The following is a 21,725-nucleotide window of genomic DNA, read 5'->3' as shown; positions in this document are numbered from 1 at the left end:
AACGATAGAACGATAGATAGATAGATAGATAGATAGATAGATAGATAGATAGATAGATAGATAGATAGATAGATAGATAGATAGATAGATAGATAGATAGATAGATAGATAGATAGATAGATTATACAGTAATTTAACCCAAACATTTAACCCAAATGCTGGGTTTGTCCATTTCCCAACCCAACTTGGGTTGTTTTTAACCCAGCATTTTTTAGAGTGTAGATAGATAGGATGTGTATGTTATATTATAATCTATATTATACCATGCACACCATATAATCAAGATAATATTGCAGTGATCTATGAGGATTTATGACTCCAAACCACAAGAGGGCAATTAATCCACATCCATTAGAATAAAGTCATGTGGGATCTTTTGTTGTACAATATCCATACAGAATATGCTGTTATTTTTGGCAGAAATACAAAAGAACCTTGTGTCTGTCTTTCCTCTCTGCCTTTGGTTGGCCAGCTGCCCCATGGCTGACAGGAGACCGCTCTGCTGGACAGAACAAAATATTCTGACATCATAAGAGACCTCTTCCTGACTGATGCGGTGTTTCATTGCTCTCTGAAAATCAGGCACAATTACGAGGTGAGGATGATAAACATGTAACACTGTAAAATTTAAGGTAAGTTAAAGTCAGCATGAAACGGAAGTTGCAATAGTCTTTTCTTCTCCAAAGCTGAATCTGTGACATAGATCTGAGACGGACTGAAATGGCTTCTGAAACAAAGAAAAATTTAGGGCAGGACTTGATTTTGTCCATGATTGGATGCGGTTGTGGTTTGCTATTGGTTGACCTTATGTGATTGACAGGTTGCCCCGCCCTTGTGCCAGTAAACACGTCAACAGAAAAGAAAAGAGATGATGCTGCAAAAGGGAGGAAGAGTTCTTTTACTTAAAGAAAGTGATGTGCATGGAGAAATCATTTATAATAAATAGGTATTTATGACTTTAAGATAACTCAAACCACTTTAGGAAACAAATTGCCTTAAACCATTTGCGTTGAACAACCTATATTTATGAGTACTGAAAACTTACATCACTTGAGTCCACAAAAAGAGAGTATTTTTTAATCATAAATTAAAATACAAGTACACTCAAATACACTTAGGGCATGTCTGAATCCACTTTTGCTAGTTTAATGACAGGAAAAATGGTCGGCGCGCCCGGTGCGTGGTCTAAAAGGGTTGTCCCTATTCTCTTAATGAGTCATGGGTGTGTTTTGGGGCGTAATGTGCAATAAACCAATCAGAGTCTTATCTCCCATTCCCTTTAAAAGCCAGTTGCTCTCGTGCCATGGCGAATTCGCTATTTAGATGGCGGAATTTGCAAGTGGAAAAACTGAATGCTTCTCTAGTGGGATCATCTATCTTTATGCACACAATAATAAAAATCTAATAAGCAGAGTGTAAGCCCATCTAGAGGCATATATTACTAACACGCTCTTTAGATAACAAAAAAAAATACTGCGCCATCGACTTTAGACCAGGTTTCATTTGGTCAATAGCATAGTCTATTTCAGTTGCCTCAAAATAGCAACGCGCCAATAATGCACCTGAACACACCTCGTTTTCAGACCAGCACACCCATGGGCGCACAAATGGGCGCAAATGCATTTGCTATTTAAGCAACGTGGTGCAGGATGTGAAAATGATAACTGTGCCAGGCTGAAATTAGCAAAAAACACTTTGCGCCGGGTGTATGATAGGGCCCTTCAGCTGCAACTTAACCAAATTGCATAAAATAAACTTTAATCAAAATATCTTCCCCTTCCTCTTGCAACGACATTTCTTCTCTGATGACATGTAAATAAAATGTATTGCATTTAACATAGCATTATTTATCCTCTGCTGTTTGGTTGGACACTTTAATTGACAATTCAATTGGAAAGCCAACCATAGTATTGCTATGTTTTTGAAAAGCTGGAAATATATCTTAAATCCACTATCCCACTTTTGACTTTGAAACATGGCATTCTCTTAGAAACGTGACTGTGGCCCCAGGACACACTTAGGAACTTTAATGCAGCTTCATTTGGGGTTCACTTGATTCAATTAACTACTAACTTTGCCACTAGGTTGAATTTTGACCTGGAAACAGCTCTAGCCTGTCTTTGAAACCCTCTGGCATTAGCAAAGATATTGTGACTTATGGTGAATGCTCTCAAATACACTCTCAAAGAAAGGATGGGTCAAGATGAGTGGCCTAAATAGCTTTTTTGTTTTTGTCATTGCTTGAAATTCCAACATCTATGTCACAGAAGAGCTCCTACCTGTAGGTATCCTTGTAAAAAAGAAGTGTGAAGTACGAATAAGAAGCTTATTTAATATATATATATATTTAATAAAAGGCTACTTAATTGATTCATTGATTTGTTGTTGTTGTTGTGCTTTAAAGAAGTACACTTATTTTGATGTGTTGACTAACATACTAAAGGACTTGATTATAATTTTAACTGTAGTTTCAAAAGTTAAATGTACTCAATTGCATCTTCATTACAAATGTGCAATTACAAATATATTTAAATACATGACATAAGTTTCGATATAAATGACATATTTCAGAGGTAATTATGAAATTACTTTTGAAGATGTACTTAATTCCTACCAAAAAAAGCACTCTTAAATTCAATTAAATGCATTTAATATCAATTTAAACTATAATAAATGTTAATATAATTGCAATTTATATGTTACAATTAAAGGTCCAAACCATTACATTCAGTTTGCACTTAAGCCTTATATATCTTTTATTCAAAATTTAAAATGACTTACTCACCCTCATGTTGTTCTGAGCGCATATGACTTTCTTGCTTCTGCAGAACACAAATGAGAAAATTCAAAATATATAATTTTCCATGGAGTTTCCATGCAACTAATAGCTTTTAAGCTTCAAAAAGGACACAAAAGCACCATAAAATATATAAAAGTAGTTAAAACGACTTAAGCAGTTATCTTCTGAAGCAATATGATAGCTTTGTGTGAGAAACAGACCAACAAATCAGTAGTTCAATCCCAAAATCTACCCTATAGTTCAAAATGAATCAATGAATCAGTCTGAATCAGTCTAATTGTGACTGAATTTTCATTTTGGTTGAACTGTCCCTTTAGGCTGTGGATTTAAAGAGGAAATACAGTGTCATATCTGAGCAGGAGAGCAGCTTACCAACTAAATTTCATACCAGGTAAATGCAACACTCACAGTCTGCAGCTAATGAGTCCCATCAGTCAAAGCTGAGTAAAACACACTTTGCTCCCAACGAATGATGCAATGATTGCTCTAACAGTTTCAGATGTACCCAGCCACTTAGTGTTAGAAAAACACATTTGAAGATAACGGCTTCTATTATTCACCTTCAGCATGCAGAGAAGCTCAATTGAGATGAATAGCGCTACTGCACAGGTCTGGCACATTTAACAGCTTACCTGAGAGTCCTTGGACATGCATTAAAACCTTTTGACTTTAGTAGAACAGTGAAACATTGGATGAAACTAAAGTAATTAAATGTCCTTGCCACAATCATGCAGCTATTTGAGAAACTATCACTCAATGCAATTGCTTTAAACAATTCAAGCTTGAAATAGCATCTTGTACAGCATGTTTGTGAGAATACGCAGATCTAGACTAACATATACCAAAAACAATGGCACAAAGAGAATACAAGAACGTGTCCTGCATGAACAGCACATACAGTCAGACAGATGGCAAACTCAATTCTAAAATGGATTATTAAAAACATTCTACATACTACATACATATGGACTTTTTCACCACTTATTGACTGCATTTAAATTCTGATTAATAGGGGTAACGAATTACAAGTAACCTGAGTTACGTAATCAGATTACTTTTTCAAGTAACTAGAAAAGTAACATTACTTTTAAACATACAACACAAACATCTGAGTTTCCTTTTCAAATTTCCTTCTTCTTCTTCCACTCTGGAAGACTATGGCTGCCAATAGAACCACTTTGAACTATCACCATACCAAATTTGGAGTCTCTAACTCAATCCCTGTAGTGCCACCAACTGTCCAAACTTGCACTTATATTTATGCTAATAACTTTTAAATCGTAAGGGCTAGAAAAAAACTTTTCCCTCTGATTCCTTGGCTAAAGACGATTCGATTGCACCTTGTGATGTCATTTTCCATCATGAAAATTTTCCCAGCATTTAGAACTTTTTCTAACTCCTCCTAGGCTGTTGCTCCGATTTTCACGAAAATTGAACCAGATCATCTTCAGACCATGCCAACAAAAAGTTGTGGAATTCAAGTTGATTTGTCCAACCGTTTCGAAAAACGTGCAAAGGAATTTTACGTAGCGCTTGTGAAAATAGACACGAGGCTCTATCTCCTCAACGAGTTATCGTATTCAGACCAAACAGCAGGAGACTCCTAGGCGGATCCGCATTCAAGTCACCAAACCCGCGTGACTGTCACATTCGTTTTGGCACCGCCCAGAGGATCAGCTCTGCGCCGTAAATTCTACTGTCAATCAGCGGATCCTGAGCGGACCGATGTCGGATCCGTGGACGCGCACGCGCCTTTACTGTAACGGTTGTATCAATTTGCGGGTCCCAAACGGACCCGCCGCTGAGGTAAGGTTTTAATCGCGGATATGGAGTGGATGCATCGCGGAGCCACGGCGGGTCCGCGATCCGCCTTTGTTGCGGATCTGTCACTGCGCACAAGTAGACGCCGATACGGGTCCGTTCGCGGATACGGTCCGGAATTCGCAATACTTCCGCGGCCGATCTGCCGCAGAGTTCTTTTGCTGTGTGGGTTGGTTCATGTCATGACCTACTGGTCCGGAGATATGAAAAATGGCTATTTTTGCTTATAACTTCTGAATGGTTTGTCCAAAAATCATAAAAGTGGCCTTGTTAGATTTAGAGTGTCATGCTGAATCGAATGATATTCGTTTTCGGATCTGATATAATATTCCCATATCAGCCATTTTGAATTTTGTAGTAAAATGCTGTATTTTATGAATGCATCTTCAAATCATTATGAAATTCGATATGGGTCAACGGCATGATGCCCTGAAGGAGTCTGAGAAGTTTCGGACTAGTGCCAGCTAGTGGAAAAAAATTATTTACATGATTGTAACTTTGGATGTGGATGACTTATTTTCACGGGCCATCTCCTTGGATTCCTGAATCCTTGCCGAGTCCAACGGTACCAAACATGCTAGGTTTCGCCTTATGGTTAGTGCAACTTGTGATTTAGTGTTTAAACAACATTCACAAATATCTTAGAGACTATTAGTCCAATCGAGATGAAACCACCGTAGGAAAATTGAAAACATAGGTCGTTGGCTACGCTAATGGCCAATTGTCAAAATTTTGATAGTAAGTGACAAAAAATGCACTCAAAATTAGGTGTGGGTTATTTTTTGTGTTCATACATCTAAATGTCTATAACTCAACGAAATGAGATATTTTCACCAAATTTGACACGCTTAGGTATGGGGGCACGCTGAGGACACACAAAAAGCAGTGGGACTGCGCCACTTGGTGGCGCTATAATTGAACAAAACATGAAATTGGCTCTAACTACAGTAGTGTTGGTCTGATTGACTTCAAAATTGACATGCAGTGCCTTTGTCTCAGTTGCTATCATAGTCCAATATGACATTGTTTGTCTGCTGCTAGCTTCCTTGTTTTCTTCTGTTGTGCTTGGCCCCTTAATTCCTGCTTGAAGCTATATTTATTATTATTATTATTCAAAAGGAATATTGTAACATATTATATATTGTACTTTTAAAAGTAACTTTCCATAACATCGAAGGTATATGCCAGTTGTCTTATTCAGATTTCTTGTAACAAAATATTGGTTTAATCAGGTTATGGCAGTGCATTTACATGATGTATCTACAATTCTAATATAAAGTAAATTCTGATTAATATCAAAATACCACTGTGCATGTGAACATATTGCAGTGGGCATGTCTCAGAGAGATGTCCTTTCAGAAAGAAAAGAGTCTTGTCTCCTTTGACGACATACTATGTTAGGAGTTTTGATTAAAGTGCTCTAGTTTCTACAGTTCCTCAGAGACCTGCACAGATAAATCAGCTTGGCGCCCTCCCCATAAAGATGAGACCGGAACTGAGTGGGTGAATGGAGAAAATGGGACATCAGTTGGACATAAATAATGTTTCATTGCAATGCACTGCTGAAGTAGCCTGGTAGAAGACTTAATGGCTCATAATTAACATTCTCCATCCTACCCCCTGACTCACATCCTACAGTATTTTCAGTGTTTCATAACAAAAGGTCGAAATGGTGATGAATCTCACATTGTTCATCGTCTTCGTCTGTGCTTAAGTCTTGAGGACAGATGCATAAGTGCACTTAGAAGCCTTTAAAGAGAGATGCAGAAAAGCAGGTCACCGTCGTTTTATTGCGCCCACTCACTGAAATTTCACCGTAGGTTACAGCTGACACATCATTTCAGCTTTGAAGTGTGGTATGTCTGGTCAGTTGAATGTTCACTGAGCTGAATTGTTTTTCCTCTGTATACTGCTGAGAGGTGCTTTTCATCAGTATTTTATTTAAACATCAGTTTTAGCTATTGTACAAAATTGCAGGAGATATTTCCAATTTTATAGCATCATTACAGTGCAGAGCTGAAATTACCACGTCTCCTGTTTTTCACCCGCATCCATAAAGGTGCTTTGGCAATCAGTATTTTCTGTTTGTTGCAGTCAATGCTCATTTTTCTCTGCAGTTATTGCTGAGCCAATCTGCTTTGGGCCATTAAATGATTAGACAGTCCTATACACTTAGCAGAAATGGGTAAATTGTTTCAAAAGGTCCCAGTCATCGTTTTCTGGCAATATGCAGTCAAATATACAACAATATGCATCCAATACATCCAATATAACAGCATTGAATCTAATGGAGGTGTCATACATGCTGAGATTCACCCTCAAATTCTGGGCTTGAAAATTAATCATTTCAGAAATGGTAAAAAAGACATCAATGGGACACCTCAGAGATTGTATAAACACAACACATTTCCTGTCATTTAAAAGTTATTTAATGCCAATTTCTACCCAGGAGGATTGACAGTGGTCAGGAATCATAATTTCTAGGGGTGTAACGGTACACAAACATGAAGGTTCGGTATGTACCTCGGTATTGAAATGACAAATTTATTTAAACATATATTAAATAATTAGGACATTACTAAGAGATAAAGTAAATATAAGGAATATATAAGCTAATATTGTGCATATATTTAGTGAAATCCTCCCCTCTAGAGTTCACTTCTCTAGTGAACTAAAACGCTGTGGACAGTAAATGACTTGCCTGAGGTAAATGTAATGCTACGTGAAATATTATTCTCAAGCTGTTTTATTGATGTCTTTCCGTGGTTGAAACACTGGTTAACCCTTAAATGCATACCTCGGGTCTTTAGTGACCCGGGACATCATTCACTACCATCCTCCTCGTTCATTTTTTAAAGTTAGACATCAACCTTCTTGGTATTCCTCAATCAGTTCATTATAAAGAATATAACAAGAAAAAATCATAAAATTATAAAAGAATGCCTATTTTTGTATTCATTTTTTGTAAAAATTGTATAGGGACGCTAACGACCCGAGGTGTGTATTAGTGTACATATATTCTTTCTGCACAACAATAATTGAATCTTAGATGACAGAATAAGTGCAATTCACCTTTATTCCACAAGGTGGCAATGTCTGATATACAATGATGAAGTGACGATTCATTCAGACAAAAAACTAAATAATAAGAAAAACATGAAATGGCTCAGCGATTTACTGCAGAGCAAGTACTGAATGCAATCAAATATGACTGTAATTCTTACTGGATCTGGTGAAGCTGTTAGCGATAGAAATATTGATTTTGAAGATGTTGAAAATTATATAGTTTTGAGAATACCTTTGAGATCGTGAATGGGCTCATATTCGTGACCTCAAACATAAAACTAGCCCATTATTTGCTGAATTTACTGGGAAATGAGCTCTGACGAGGACAGTAATGATGGCATAAAACATCTGCTCAAACGGAGCCCTTTCAAGCTACAAAAGGTAACAAAATATGCTTTATTTTATTCTTCTGTAATTGTTACTCTAATATCAGAGGAGTTTTATATTATCGCGACAGGTAGAGATCCTTCTGTGTTAGATATAGATCTGGGTTGATAAAGACCCGAATATGTAAGAATGATTGGCGAAACAGTCATGCATTTAAGGATTAAGAGATTACACATAAAATATCTATGCATAGATTGTCATAGATCATGCGCTTCTTCCTTTTGTGGCGGTTAGAAAACAGCATTGCATTACCGTGCGCGCCCCCTTCTGGATTGGAATGTGGATCACCTGTGACTGACAGTATTCGTCGTCCGACTGTATGCACCAAACTGTGACAGTTCAGGACGAATACATGTACCGTTACACCCTTAGTATTTTCCCATACAGTTCCCGTAGCTTGCAAATGGTTGCTGAGGCATTGCTATGTGGTTGCTGTAGGGATTAGTTGGTCACTAGGTTGTTGCTGGGGTCTTCTGGGTTGTTGCTAGGTGGCCCAAGTCAAAAGAACCAGCAATCAGGTCTGTATGATATTCTGTTCAGGATGAATTATACTTCGAAGAGTTTTGAAAAAGTGAACAGCAGTGATGTCTGCCTCAACAACTACACTCGTGGTTATAATTTGTGATGTTTTTTGCTTCCAAAGAATTTATATGGTTAAAGAACATCACAAACTTTTATACTCAAGATCAATTTTAAGGTCAGACATGATTGTCCACCAGGCGAGCATTTCCGAGTGTCATAATGGAAGCGAACAGATCTATTCCCCTTAGTGGCCACTTACCAGACAGAAAAGCCAAGGGCTCTCGAAACAAAGGTGAATTGCATTTTGCCCGTATGCTGCAGCACGTCGACCCACAACACCTGCAGTCATCCTCAGACATACGTATACAGTGATGAGGTGCAGTGATGAGGCCGACAAGAGAGACGGCCAAATCGATACAGTCAAAGAGTGATGGAATGCTGCCGGACACGGGGCTGATGGGAATCAGGAGGTTATGTCGGAGTCATTCCTAAAACAAGGAAGAAATTATCTCTGAGCCTGAGGGAGCCTCTGGGGCAGCACTGCACTGAGACTCTAATATTAGCTGAGAATATGTAATATACAGTGAGTAATGAGAGTTTCATAGGAAAGAAAAATCACATCTCTTTAAAATCTCACCTGTTTTTCCTAGACAGCAGTAAGAGCAAACGGAGACAAGTTTTATCCTGACAAAAATGACCCCAGTAATCACTCATGTGTTTCACTCCCCATCCATAAGTAAACAGTAATTCTGACTTGAGTAATTCTGTCCCTTGAGTTTTGGCCTGCCAATTATGTGTAAATAGCATGTTAGATCACTGAATATTGAGGTTTTTGAAAACTGATCTTTTTGAGAGAGAGAGAGAAAAAAAGATTTTCAGTTTTCTGTGATTCATGTAAACAGGTTAATTTTATTATATATTTTTAAATATTGGGTTATGTCAGTGTTTTGAAGTGTTTTTACATTATCTAGTTGTAAAATGCTGTCGGTGTGGATAATGTTTTCAGAAATATCTGTATATATCATGTGGACAAAGCCTCATAAAAAAATACAAAAATATCTCAACAGTGTCTCAAAATACAAAGTCTCCAATCAAACATCAGAGATTTAAATATAAACTTATATATTTCTCATCAACTATGTTCAAGATAAAATAATCTGAGCTAGTTACAACAATTTTATAGCTTTATATAGCTTACTGTATGTGCTGGTGAGCGTTTAAAGGGTTACTTCACCCAAAAATGAAAATAATGTCATTAATTACTCACCCTCATGTCGTTCTACACCCGTAAGACCTTCGTTCATCTTTTTCTGAACACAAATTAAGATATTTTTGATTAAATCTGATGGCTCAGTGAGGTCTGCATTGACAGCAATGGCACTCCCTCTATCAAGATCCATAAAGGTACTAAAAACATATTTAAATCAGTTCATGTGAGTTCAGTGGTTCTACCTTAATATTATAAAGCGATATTTTTTTGTGTGCCAAAAAACAAAATAATGACTTTTTAACAATATCTAGTGATGGCAGATTTCAAAACACTGCTTCTTGAAGCTTCGGAGCTTTACGAATCAAATCAGTGGATCGGAGTGCCAAAGTCACGTGATTTCAGCACTTTGGCGGTTTGATACGCGATCCGAATCACTGATTCGACTCAAAAGATTCATAACACTCTGAAGCAGTGTTAGAAATCTGCCATCACTGGATATTGTTAAAAAGTCGTTTTTTTTTTTGGTGCACAAACAATATTCTGAAGATGAACAAAGGTCTCATGGGTGTAGAACGACATGAGGGTGAGTAATTAATGACATTATTTTCATTTTTGGGTGAACTAACCCTTTAAGTAGCTGGAGATTTGCTACACATCCAATTAGACACCTCTCAATCTAAGCCAATCAGATTCATTTACTCATTACTGTGAGCAGCTGTGTTGAATTGGAGGGAGGTTATAAATTCCATTTATCTGGCCTGCACAGCAGAGAAAATGCTGCTGCAGTAGTTTTTTCCACACATTTGTCTCTCAATCTATTACCTACAGTATATATTTTTTTCTACCTGCAGTAAAAGCAGTAATATAATTTCACCTTTTGTCTGTCTATTCAATCTAATCTGACTCCTCTGTTGGTGTTGTGAAATTACAATGCCATTCAAAGTGTTCAATTAGTTTAAATTTGGCTATGGCTATACCAAACATGGTAAACTACAGTCCATAAACCAGATCTGAGAATGAGTACACAACTATTTCAAGGCTTCCAAAGATACAAGAATGTATGATTGTTCAGAAGTGCCATGGAAAGCCTGTTAGACAGTCTTGGCAATGTGGCACTGCATAATGATTAATTGAGGTGTTCAACAAACACTGATGAATAAAAGATTAAATGGCTCTTTTGGCCACTGATCCATCTATAATCCTTGAAAGCAGTGCATTGAATTGATTAGAGGAGTTGTATGCCAATTGATTAAGATGGGTTTAGATTCTTAGTTACGTTTATACGGTCAATGATAGATTTGAAAATTGAGTTTTGGTGATTGTTTTGTTGGTTTTCACTGGATTAAACACAATTGTGAACTAATGAAATACAGTAATACCACTGCATATTACATTTATTTCATCTTCGTTTTCTTAGTTCCAGAGTTCGGAAATATGAAAAATAAATCAAATTTATGATATAAACAAAAAAAGCATGATTTACTTTTAGTACCTTTTGGAAAATATTATTGAAAATCTTCACACTTTAAAAAATAAAAATAGCTATTAATTAAAAAAAACCTGTTTACACAAAAATAAGGTTTAAATGAACCGCTTTGAGTGATGCTTTTCAAAACTTTGATTCAAAAATGCTTTATTGTTTCGAAGAACTCGAGTCTCTGTGTGCTGAGGACATCAATCATGTAAGTTTAAAGAGTTTAAAGGTGCCATCGAACGTTTTTTTACAAGATGTAATATAAGTCTAAGGTGTCCCCTGAATGTGTCTGTTAAGTTTCAGCTCAAAATGCCCCATAGATTTTTTTTAATTAATTTTTTTAACTGCCTATTTTGGGGCATAATTAGAAATGCGCCGATTTAGGCTGCTGCCCCTTTAATTGCTCGCGCTCTCCACCCCCTCAACACTATCATTGCATAAACAAAGTTCATACAGCTAATATAACCCTCAAAATGGATCTTTACAAAGTGTTCGTCATGCATGCTGCATGCATACATCAGATTATATGAGTATTGTATTTATTTTGAAGGTTTACATTTGATTCTGAATGAGTTTGATAGTGCTTCGTGGCTAAAGCTAACATTACACACTGTTGGAGAGATTTATAAAGAATGAAGTTGTGTTTATGAATTATGCAGACTGCAAGTGTTTAATAATGAAAATAAAGACAGTCTTGTCTCCATGAATACAGAAAGAAATGATGGTAACTTTAACCACATTTAACAGTACATTAGCAACATGCTAATGAAACATTTAGAAAGACAGTTTACAAATATCACTAAAAATATCATGTTATCATGGATCATGTCAGTTATTATTGCTCCATCTGCCATTTTTCGCTATTGTCCTTGCTTGCTTACCTAGTCCGATGATTCAGCTGTGCACAGATCCAGACGTTAATACTGGCTGCCCTTGTGTAATGCCTTGAACATGGGCTGGCATATGCAAATATTGGGGGCGTACATGTTAATTGATCCCGACTGTTACTTAACAGTCTGTGTTATGTTGAGATTCGCCTGTTCTTCTGAGGTCTTTTAAACAAATGAGATTTACATAAGAAGGAGGAAACAATGGTGTTTGAGACTCACTGTATGTCATTTCCATGTACTGAACTCTTGTTATTCAACTATGCCAAGGTAAATTCAATTTTAATTCTAGGGCACCTTTAAAGAAATTCTACTTTATTGAACTATCATCAACCTCACATTTCAAAATATTTTGAAGTCGTATGACAAATCCTCGCTTGCTGAAATCATGTGATTTGGTCAGTTTGATATGCCCTTCAAAGCATTTCTTTGAAACAAAAGCTTTGTAAAGGTTTCGTAAAGCAGTGTTTCGAACATGCCCATCACAATTCACAAACCCTTTAGCTTCCATAATCAGATATATTTCAGAGTAAAACTTGATATTCAGAAGAGAAATCTGAGTACAAATTGATGTAGTGCTAGATTTGATTTTATCCAGTGCATGGGAATTGACCAGATTGTGAAAAGATGTTACATACCACAACTGTACAGTTTCATGAATCCTCTGCAGTTCCACCATGAGCTACTTTGGAAAACCTGGATAATTGTTGATCCTGTTTTCCAAGTGAAATCCATTGGGATGAGCAAGTAACGACAGAGATGAACATTCTAAATACATAATCAAATATCAAATACTTTCTTTCTCATTGTTACAGCATGTAAATCTTTACATAATGACAGGAGGAACAGAAACTCCTAGTGGACGTGTTTGCAGGGACAAACCTTGTGTGGCTGACAGTTCAGTGTGTGAGATATCGTCTTTAAACAACTAATTAACAGCAAGTTTCTTCTGCTCGGCACCTCAAACACTCTGTTCTCTGTGTTTGACAAAGAGATAAAACCTGTGAGTGGGAATAGGGTTGATTTTCATAAATTGAGGTTGTTAAAATGACACTGCAATTTAGACACACCAATTTACTTGTCACATCCCTCCTGTAACACCCACTCCCAGAGATCATTTTGACATCATAAAAGCACTATAAATGTGGTCCATACAACTCACACTATTTTCTAAGCTTCCCAAAGTCCACACGTTCAAATTAAAAATGGTATCTTTAGATGTTTCACCTCAGGTCTGATGTTGATACCATTGATTCTCCAGTGTCATGGGACCACTCATGATGTAATTTTATTAATTTAAATTTAAAAAAAAATCTGTTTGAAAATGAGATTTAAGAGCAAATACCCTATCAGAAAACCTTTGCAAAGGGGCTGTGGGCAATATTAGCCTAAAAAGCAAACACAAATGAATGGAGTTCTTATAAAAATCTATCAGAAACCGTATGTCATACTAGCATATTCTCGCATCCTACTGTCAATGTAGCAAATATGATTTAGGATGCAGTAAACGACGAATCTTGTGTATGCTATAGAGTGCTGCAGGAATGGTGCATTTTTGTAGGCCAAAACACAGAAACGTTAGCATTTTAACACTTTGTTTCCATCATCCCAAAGTCAATTAGTTGTTTAAAGCTGCAGTCTGTAAGTTTTGCTTCTTTGTCGCCATCTCTGTTTGAAACCTGCAATTGCAGTTATTTGCGGAATTATCATCCTTACGTGGGTTGTGTATCGGCCCGGCTCCTCAGCGCAGTTGAATCTAATGTTTGCTGTCAAGTCACCACACTGAAAATTACAATTGTTACACGTGGAGCGCACATGATCGGTTTCAGCGTGGAGCTCCGCGATGAATTTAACAACCCTAGCCACATGGCTCATAGCTCATATACAGAATAAAGTATCTGTGTTTAAAGTTTTTATATACATATTTCACACATTCTCCTGCACCAAACATGAACCAGCACGGTGTATGCACACATATTTCATCAAGTCTTGAGTTTGTTGTCATTTTTCTCCGTGCTTATATATTAATATTAATTATGCTGTATAATGAATGTGTTGTATGTCTGTGTTTTATTGGTTGTTCTCTCCCCTCTTCCCCCCCTCTACACTCCCTTTTTTCCAGAGCTTTACACGCCCATTTTTTTACAGAGTTTTTAAGCATTGAGATGTGAACGACCAGGCTCAAATAGGGGGGGTTTCATGACCCTTTAACCAAAAAAAAATACACACTACAGCTTTAAATGGGTTTTTAAATGCCTGAAATAAAGTCTGTGGTAAACACAAGCTCAAGATATTTTCACATTTTATTCTATGACATAAAATAAATCAGTAATAACCCCTTGTGCATGTACAAACCCGATCCAAAAAAGTTGGGACACTGTACAAATTGTGAATAAAAACAGAATGCAATGATGTGGAAGTTTCAAATTTCAATATTTTATTCAGAATACAACATAGATGAGATATCAAATGTTTAAACTGAGAAAATGTATTATTTTAAGGGAAAAATAGGTTGATTTTAAATTTCATGGCATCAACACATCTCAAAAAAGTTGGGACAAGGCCATGTTTACCACTGTGTGGCATCCCCTCTTCTTTTTATAACAGTCGGCAAACGTCTGGGGACTGAGGAGACAAGTTGCTCAAGTTTAGGAATAGGAATGTTGTCCCATTCTTGTCTAATACAGGCTTCTAGTTGCTCAACTGTCTTAGGTCTTCTTTGTCGCATCTTCCCCTTTATGATGTGCCAAATGTTTTCTATGGGTGAAAGATCTGGACTGCAGGCTGGCCATTTCAGTACCCGGATCCTTCTTCTACGCAGCCATGATGTAGTAATTGATGCAGTATGTGGTCTAGCATTGTCATGTTGGAAAATGCAAGGTCTTCCCTGAAAGAGACGACGTCTGGATGGGAGCATATGTTGTTCTAGAACTTGGATATACCTTTCAGCATTGATGGTGCCTTTCCAGATGTGTAAGCTGCCCATGCCACATGCACTCATGCAACCCCATACCATCAGAGATGCAGGCTTCTGAACTGAGCGCTCTTTAGTCCGGACGACATGGCGTCCCAGGTTTCCAAAAAGAACTTCAAATTTTGATTCGTCTGACCACAGAACAGTTTTCCACTTTGCCACAGTCCATTTTAAATGAGCCTTGGCCCAGAGAAAACGCCTGCGCTTCTGGATCATGTTTAGATATGGCTTCTTTTTTGACCTATAGAGTTTTAGCCAGCAACGGCGAATGGCACGGTGGATTGTGTTCACCGACAATGTTTTCTGGAAGTATTCCTGAGCCCATGTTGGGATTTCCATTACAGTAGCATTCCTGTATGTGATGCAGTGCCGTCTAAGGGCCCGAAGATCACGGGCATCCAGTATGGTTTTCCGGCTTTGACCCTTACGCACAGAGATTGTTCCAGATTCTCTGAATCTTTGGATAATATTATGTACTGTAGATGATGATAACTTCAAACTCTTTGCAATTTTTCTCTGAGAAACTCCTTTCTGATATTGCTCCACTATTTTTCGCCACAGCATTGGGGGAATTGGTGATCCTCTGCCCATCTTGACTTCTGAGAGACACTGCCACTCTGAGAGGCTCTTTTTAAACCCAATCATGTTGCCATTTGACCTAATAAGTTGCAAATTGGTCCTCCAGCTGTTCCTTATATGTACATTTAACTTTTCCGGACTCTTATTGCTACCTGTCCCAACTTTTTTGGAATGTGTAGCTCTCATGAAATCCAAAATGAGTCAATATTTGGCATGACATTTCAAAATGTCTCTCTTTCAACATTTGATATGTTATCTATATTCTATTGTGAATAAAATATAAGTTTATGAGATTTGTAAATTATTGCATTCCTTTTTTATTCACAATTTGTACAGTGTCCCAACTTTTTTGGAATCGGGTTAGTATTTTTTAAGATTTTACTTGTCTCGAACAAGGCGGTTGCTAACAAGTGTCTAAAATGGGACTACAGAGGTTGTCGGGGACATTAAAACATCACCACACCAAACAGGAAAACGCATCTACTAATCACTTTTATAGTCTCATTATGTCTTTTGCAAACTATTCTTATTCAAACTTTCAGGGAAAATGTATTTTAAATAAAGACTGAAAAAGTTGTCGGAAGTTAAGTGATGGAGAGGTTGAAGTCATGCGATCCTTGTGTACCGTTTATAGCCTACATTTAGCTTTTTACTTTAGGTGATTGAATTTAGGCTTCAAAATTCATTAAAGTTGTATTCATTTGCAAAGATTACCATGAGTACCAAAACATGCACAGTAAGAATCATACAATTTTTGTTGGTCACAAAGCTTATTTTCTGCAATTACACAAAAGCCACTGGGAAAATCCTATTGGGTTTTTGTTGAGGGAACCATGGGTAATGCTAACTTGCAGGTTGGCCTACAAAAATACGCCATCACTGCAATGCTCTATATCGGAGGCTTGGATGAATTTAAACTTCTCCAACACATCTGTTTGTAATTTTTAAAGTCAACTTGACCTGGTTCAGGTGTGTTTGAACTTCAGGAAAGTAGATCTCCAGGTGCAGCACTCAGCACCCCTGCCCTAAAAAGTGCATTAAACTAGTTTGAAAACAGAGTGCAGCTGCTTGGCAAAAACTTAGATGCTCTATAAGCTATCAGGTTTATTTGCTGTTATTCTAAATCAGGCACTGAAAATCAGACAATCAGCATCAACGTTCACCAGAAAAATACGACTACAACCAAACTGCTGAACAACAAGTGGTCAGCAAACCTTTGAATCATCACGGCCTAGCCAATGACAAGTTGATTTATGCAGTTCCCTGGCAACAGAATCTGCGTTGCTCACAGTCTTTCATTTTCTAATCTGGAAGCTGTCTGATGGTCTCAGCATGGCTGCTTTAATGCCAGACAAAAACATGCCCCTAGGTACCCTGCTAGTACAGAGTCCGAGAGGGAAAGGAGAAAAGGAAACTGAACTAAAAATACTGGGTAATGTTCTTGATTCATAAAAGATTGAAATGGCTCTCGTAGTCTAAGGGCTGTTAAATATAGATGAAAAGCATGGATACCATATGGACAACAATGTCAGCTAGTGAGATAGATGTGCAATATCAGCAGGAGATTTTTAAAGGTGCCATAGAATTGAAAATTGAATTTACCTCGGCATAGTTGAATAACAAGAGTACATGGAAGTACATGGAAATGACATACAGTGAGTCTAAAACTCCATTGTTTCCTCCTTCTTATGTAAATCTCATTTGTTTAAAAGACCTCCGAAGAACAGGCGAATCTCAACATAACACCGACTGTTACGTAACAGTCGGGATCATTAATACGCACGCCCCCAATATTTGCATATGCCAGCCATTCAAGGCATTAGACAAGCCAGTATTAACATCTGGAGCTGCACAGCCGAATCATCAGACTAGGTAAGCAAGCAAGGACAACAGCGAAAAATGGCAGATGGAGCAATAATAACTGACATGATCCATGATTACATGATATTTTTAGTGATATTTGTAAATTGTCTTTCTAAATGTTTCGTTAGCATGTTGCTAATGTACTATTAAATGTGGTTAAAGTTACCATCGTTTCTTATTGTATTCATGGAGACAAGAGAGCCTTCGCTATTTTCATTTTTAAACACTTGCAGTCTGCATAATTCATAAACACAACTTCATTCTTTATAAATCTCTCCAACAGTGTGTAATGTTAGCTTTAGCCACGAAGCACTATCAAACTCATTCAGAATCAAATGTAAACATCCAAATAAATACTATACTTACGCGATTAGACATGCTGCATGACAAACACTTTGTAAAGATCCATTTTGAGGGTTATATTAGCTGTGTGAACTTTGTTTATGCTGTTTAAGGCAGTCGCGAGCTTGGGGGCGGGGAGCGCGAGGATTTAAAGGGGCCGCAGCCTGAATCGGCGCATTTATAATGATGCCCCAAAATAGGCAGTTACAAAAGTTAATAAAAAAAAATCTATGAGGTATTTTGAGCTGAAACTTCACAGACACATTCAGGGGACACCTTAGACCTATATTACATCTTGTGAAAAAATGTTCTAGGACACCTTTAAAATAAATTAACTTAAAGACATTAGCTAGCATCCAAGACTGCAAACAAGCACATATTGTTTTGAATGGATTCTGCATTGTTTTTATAAACCGTGAAAATGACACTGCGAAGTGCGTCATCAGAAAGTCAACTACAGCATAAAATTGTCATTAAATACTGCAATATGTTACATTACACTACAGAAGGAATGACATACGTCAGTCTAGCACACATGCATCAGTTTATCAATCATTTCCCACTACTAACACAAACTAAAGTATACATAGTTGCATGTCCCATCACTTCTGAAAGACACTTAGCATTCCCGATATAGCACACCAAACACCTCCTCCATGTAAACAGAGATGGTTATTCATATGAGGGACTCTTCAATCTTAGAGGCGTTCGCTCTGATTGTGTCAAACTGAGAGATAAAATGGGATGTTCGCTGTGGCTGAATCAATAAACCTAAAGGAATAGCTCATCATTTACTCAGCCTCATGCCATCCCAGACCATATGACTTTCTTTCTTCAGTAGAACACAAAAGGAGAAATTGTGAACAAAAAATTTAATGAATGAAGATTAAAGTTTTCAAGCTTCAAAAAGGACACAAAAGCATCATAAATGTCACCTATACAACTCATGCACTATAGATACGTTATCTGAAGCAATGCGACAGCTTTGTGTGAGAAACAGACCAATGCTACAACAGCTAAACAATGCTTTGTTCCTTTTTTGCTTGGGCTGCAGGAAAATGTGTCTTATTTTATTTTCTATCTATCTGTTGTTCCCTCTCTTCTCTCACCTTTAGTTCATTCACATCGTGGGCTGAACTGTTCTATCATGTGGACTATATTACAGGTTTGCACAATGGAAAATTGTCACCGTGCAGATAATGTAACAAAGCCTGATCCTGGTCCTTTTCTCCCTTGTAATTGCAGTTTATAAGTGTATAAATGCTGTCGACCCAGAAAGTCAATTCCAAAGCAATCTCAAGATCCAAAGGGTTTATTTTGGCACAAAAGCTCAACTCGGCCAACAATCGGGAATCAACACTCAATACTTTCCTCAGTGAGAGGTTTTTTATTGACAGACTGATTTTCTGCTCCATTTTAGACAACCAAGATTTGAGTGCATTTCATACTAAATAGAAACGCATTATGACAACAAACATTCTGGGTTGTCTTGGTTGTCTAGGTTGTCTGGTTGTCACAATGCAATGCAACAAACTGTAAATTCCTGTTTACACCAAAGACGATAACTATAACGATAACAATAAAGATATAGTTCTAAAAATCTTTCTAAATAGAGTCCACATCACAACTATAACGATAACAGCACAGAGGAATGATATCGTTGGAATCACTTTCAGAACGATTTTTTCCAGCTGATGAAAGATAAAAACATCAACAGCCAGACAGAATCCATCCTGCTTTAAAGAGCTCGAGGATTTAAAATGGCAGATGACATAAACTGCAGTGCGCAATTAGTACTATGCAACTATACTATGCAACTATGCAGTGCGCATAGTTATTGTTCTTGGTGTGAATGGGCCTGACATTGTCAGACATTTTACAGGACAAACTACATATCAACATGCTTAAAGTCAATGTGAAATCAAAATTTAACCTCTTTATTTTCTTAATAAACATTTGAACACAAAACATTCATAAACGGTGAACATTACTCCCAAAAAAATAAAAATAAAAAATTAATTTGGTCTGGCTTTATTGTAATAAGGAATGTCTTCTTTTCACATCTCCAAATAATTCCAGATGAAATCACTTCACATCACTAATTACTAGAAGTAAAATTAATTTGCATAATTAATTGTGAAATTAATTAAAGTTTTTAGTTTAAACGGAAAAAAATACCTCCACATTTGAAGCATTTTATATCTTTTTCTCCAAAGTCCACTTTCATAACTCCTACTCAAGTTTGCTTGATTTCAAAATATTAATATTTTATCCTGACATGACCATTAAACTGTTTTTGTAATTTTACTTCTATTTTGCCTTTTATGATTTTCTAATAGGGGTTTAAATTAATATTCAGTAATATTTTCGATTTAACTGCACTGACACTATCAGATAAGAACAAAATTTGAACTGAACTGAGCTGGATATATCACACTTTGCATCATCAACACTGTTATTGAACTTAACTGAATCAACATCGAACTGACTTGAGCTGAATAACTGCCTTAGAGCTGCTTCTAGCTGAACTGAACTTGTTTCATAATTTTAAATGAATTGTACTTTCATTAACACTGTTATTTTCTTGTTTTATTAATGTGCAGCTTCTTTAAAACAATTAAATATTATATAAAGAACTATATAAATAATTGTGGCTTGACTGATAGAATAGAGGGGCCTAAACATGCATATTTTTATTTATTTTTACCATTTTTACTTTAAGCAGCATCTTTAAAACATGGTGCTTATGAGTGCATAACACTTAAAAAAAGTCACTTTTGTAACATATATTCAATGATTAGATTTACCTGCCGCAGTGTTAATAATCAATATTAATAATGATTTAACCAACTGGCATATAATTTTGATTCATTTTCCCCTATTCCCCGATTCCCTATTTAAAATCTCTGAACTACATTATTTCTGGCATTTGCATTTTGCTCCCTAGTTGTGCATTAAAGTGATGTCCAATCGGCCATGAACCTCATTCCTAGATTACCTTTTGGTTCTGGGAGTAGCAGAGTCACTGAAAAGCTTGTTTTTTTTCGAAGGCAGGAAGCATTGAATCAATCTATAATTATCTTGAGCCCTGCAGAAAATGAGAGAGAGATTGTACAATCTTGCTATATCTCGCTGCCAAATTGAAATGTAAATGCGGTCTCTGTTTGCTCCTACTTAAGCAGAGCTTGCATACACATCTTCCACACGGTGCCAGCAGGGAGATGTGGGCCGACACTGTTCTTCTGAGTATGTCTGAGAATTATATGCATGGATAGATGCACCTACAGCAGTCTTGGTTTAAATGAGATTTACACTATTTATGAGCGTAATGAGCGTGCCGTAGGGCAGAAAAATTAATAGCGACTATCTGAATTTTCCAGATCAGAGGATATCTACATTACTGTACACTTTTTACTGATTACAGTCTATCAGTCGTGTAAACCTTGCTTAACAGGGAATTGTTTACATGGGACTTGCTATGCAATTGGAAATTGGTTTCTTTCTTGCAGTCTAACTTGTCTCAAGCATGTATTTAGCTTTCAGTTAAAGTAGATAATTTGCTACAGCAATTCATAGTGCAAAACCTTAGCTTTCCATCTCAAATGAAGTTGCTAAAATGGCACAGGACCTCCCTGAAGTGCGCAGTTTCAACATCTTTGCTCATGGGTTGCTCATCTTTGCTGAAGGCAGGTTGTTTTGAGCCATCGTGAGTCTATTTCATGCTTTGAGCCTTCAAAAAAAAAAAAAAAAAAATCAGGCTCAGAAAAAATTTAATATAATGAATGCAGTTCATATGTTGC

At 36.9% G+C, this 21,725-nt stretch overlaps 1 long non-coding RNA gene across 1 annotated transcript; it reads right to left on the bottom strand.

Moving 5' to 3' along the window:
• Positions 1–179: 179 nt before the first annotated feature.
• LOC125260687 lies at positions 180–9,278 on the bottom strand. The gene is made up of 3 exons (XR_007183109.1): positions 8,856–9,278; positions 2,786–2,822; positions 180–571 (listed from the first exon to the last, which is right to left on the bottom strand). It is a non-coding gene; the product is annotated as an uncharacterized LOC125260687 (long non-coding RNA).
• Positions 9,279–21,725: the final 12,447 nt, after the last annotated feature.

Source organism: Megalobrama amblycephala, linkage group LG24, assembly GCF_018812025.1.
Source record: "Megalobrama amblycephala isolate DHTTF-2021 linkage group LG24, ASM1881202v1, whole genome shotgun sequence".
Taxonomy (NCBI): domain Eukaryota; kingdom Metazoa; phylum Chordata; class Actinopteri; order Cypriniformes; family Xenocyprididae; genus Megalobrama; species Megalobrama amblycephala.
The sequence above is the reverse complement of the archived record's forward strand: the minus strand, read 5'-3'. Positions and strand labels throughout refer to the sequence as shown.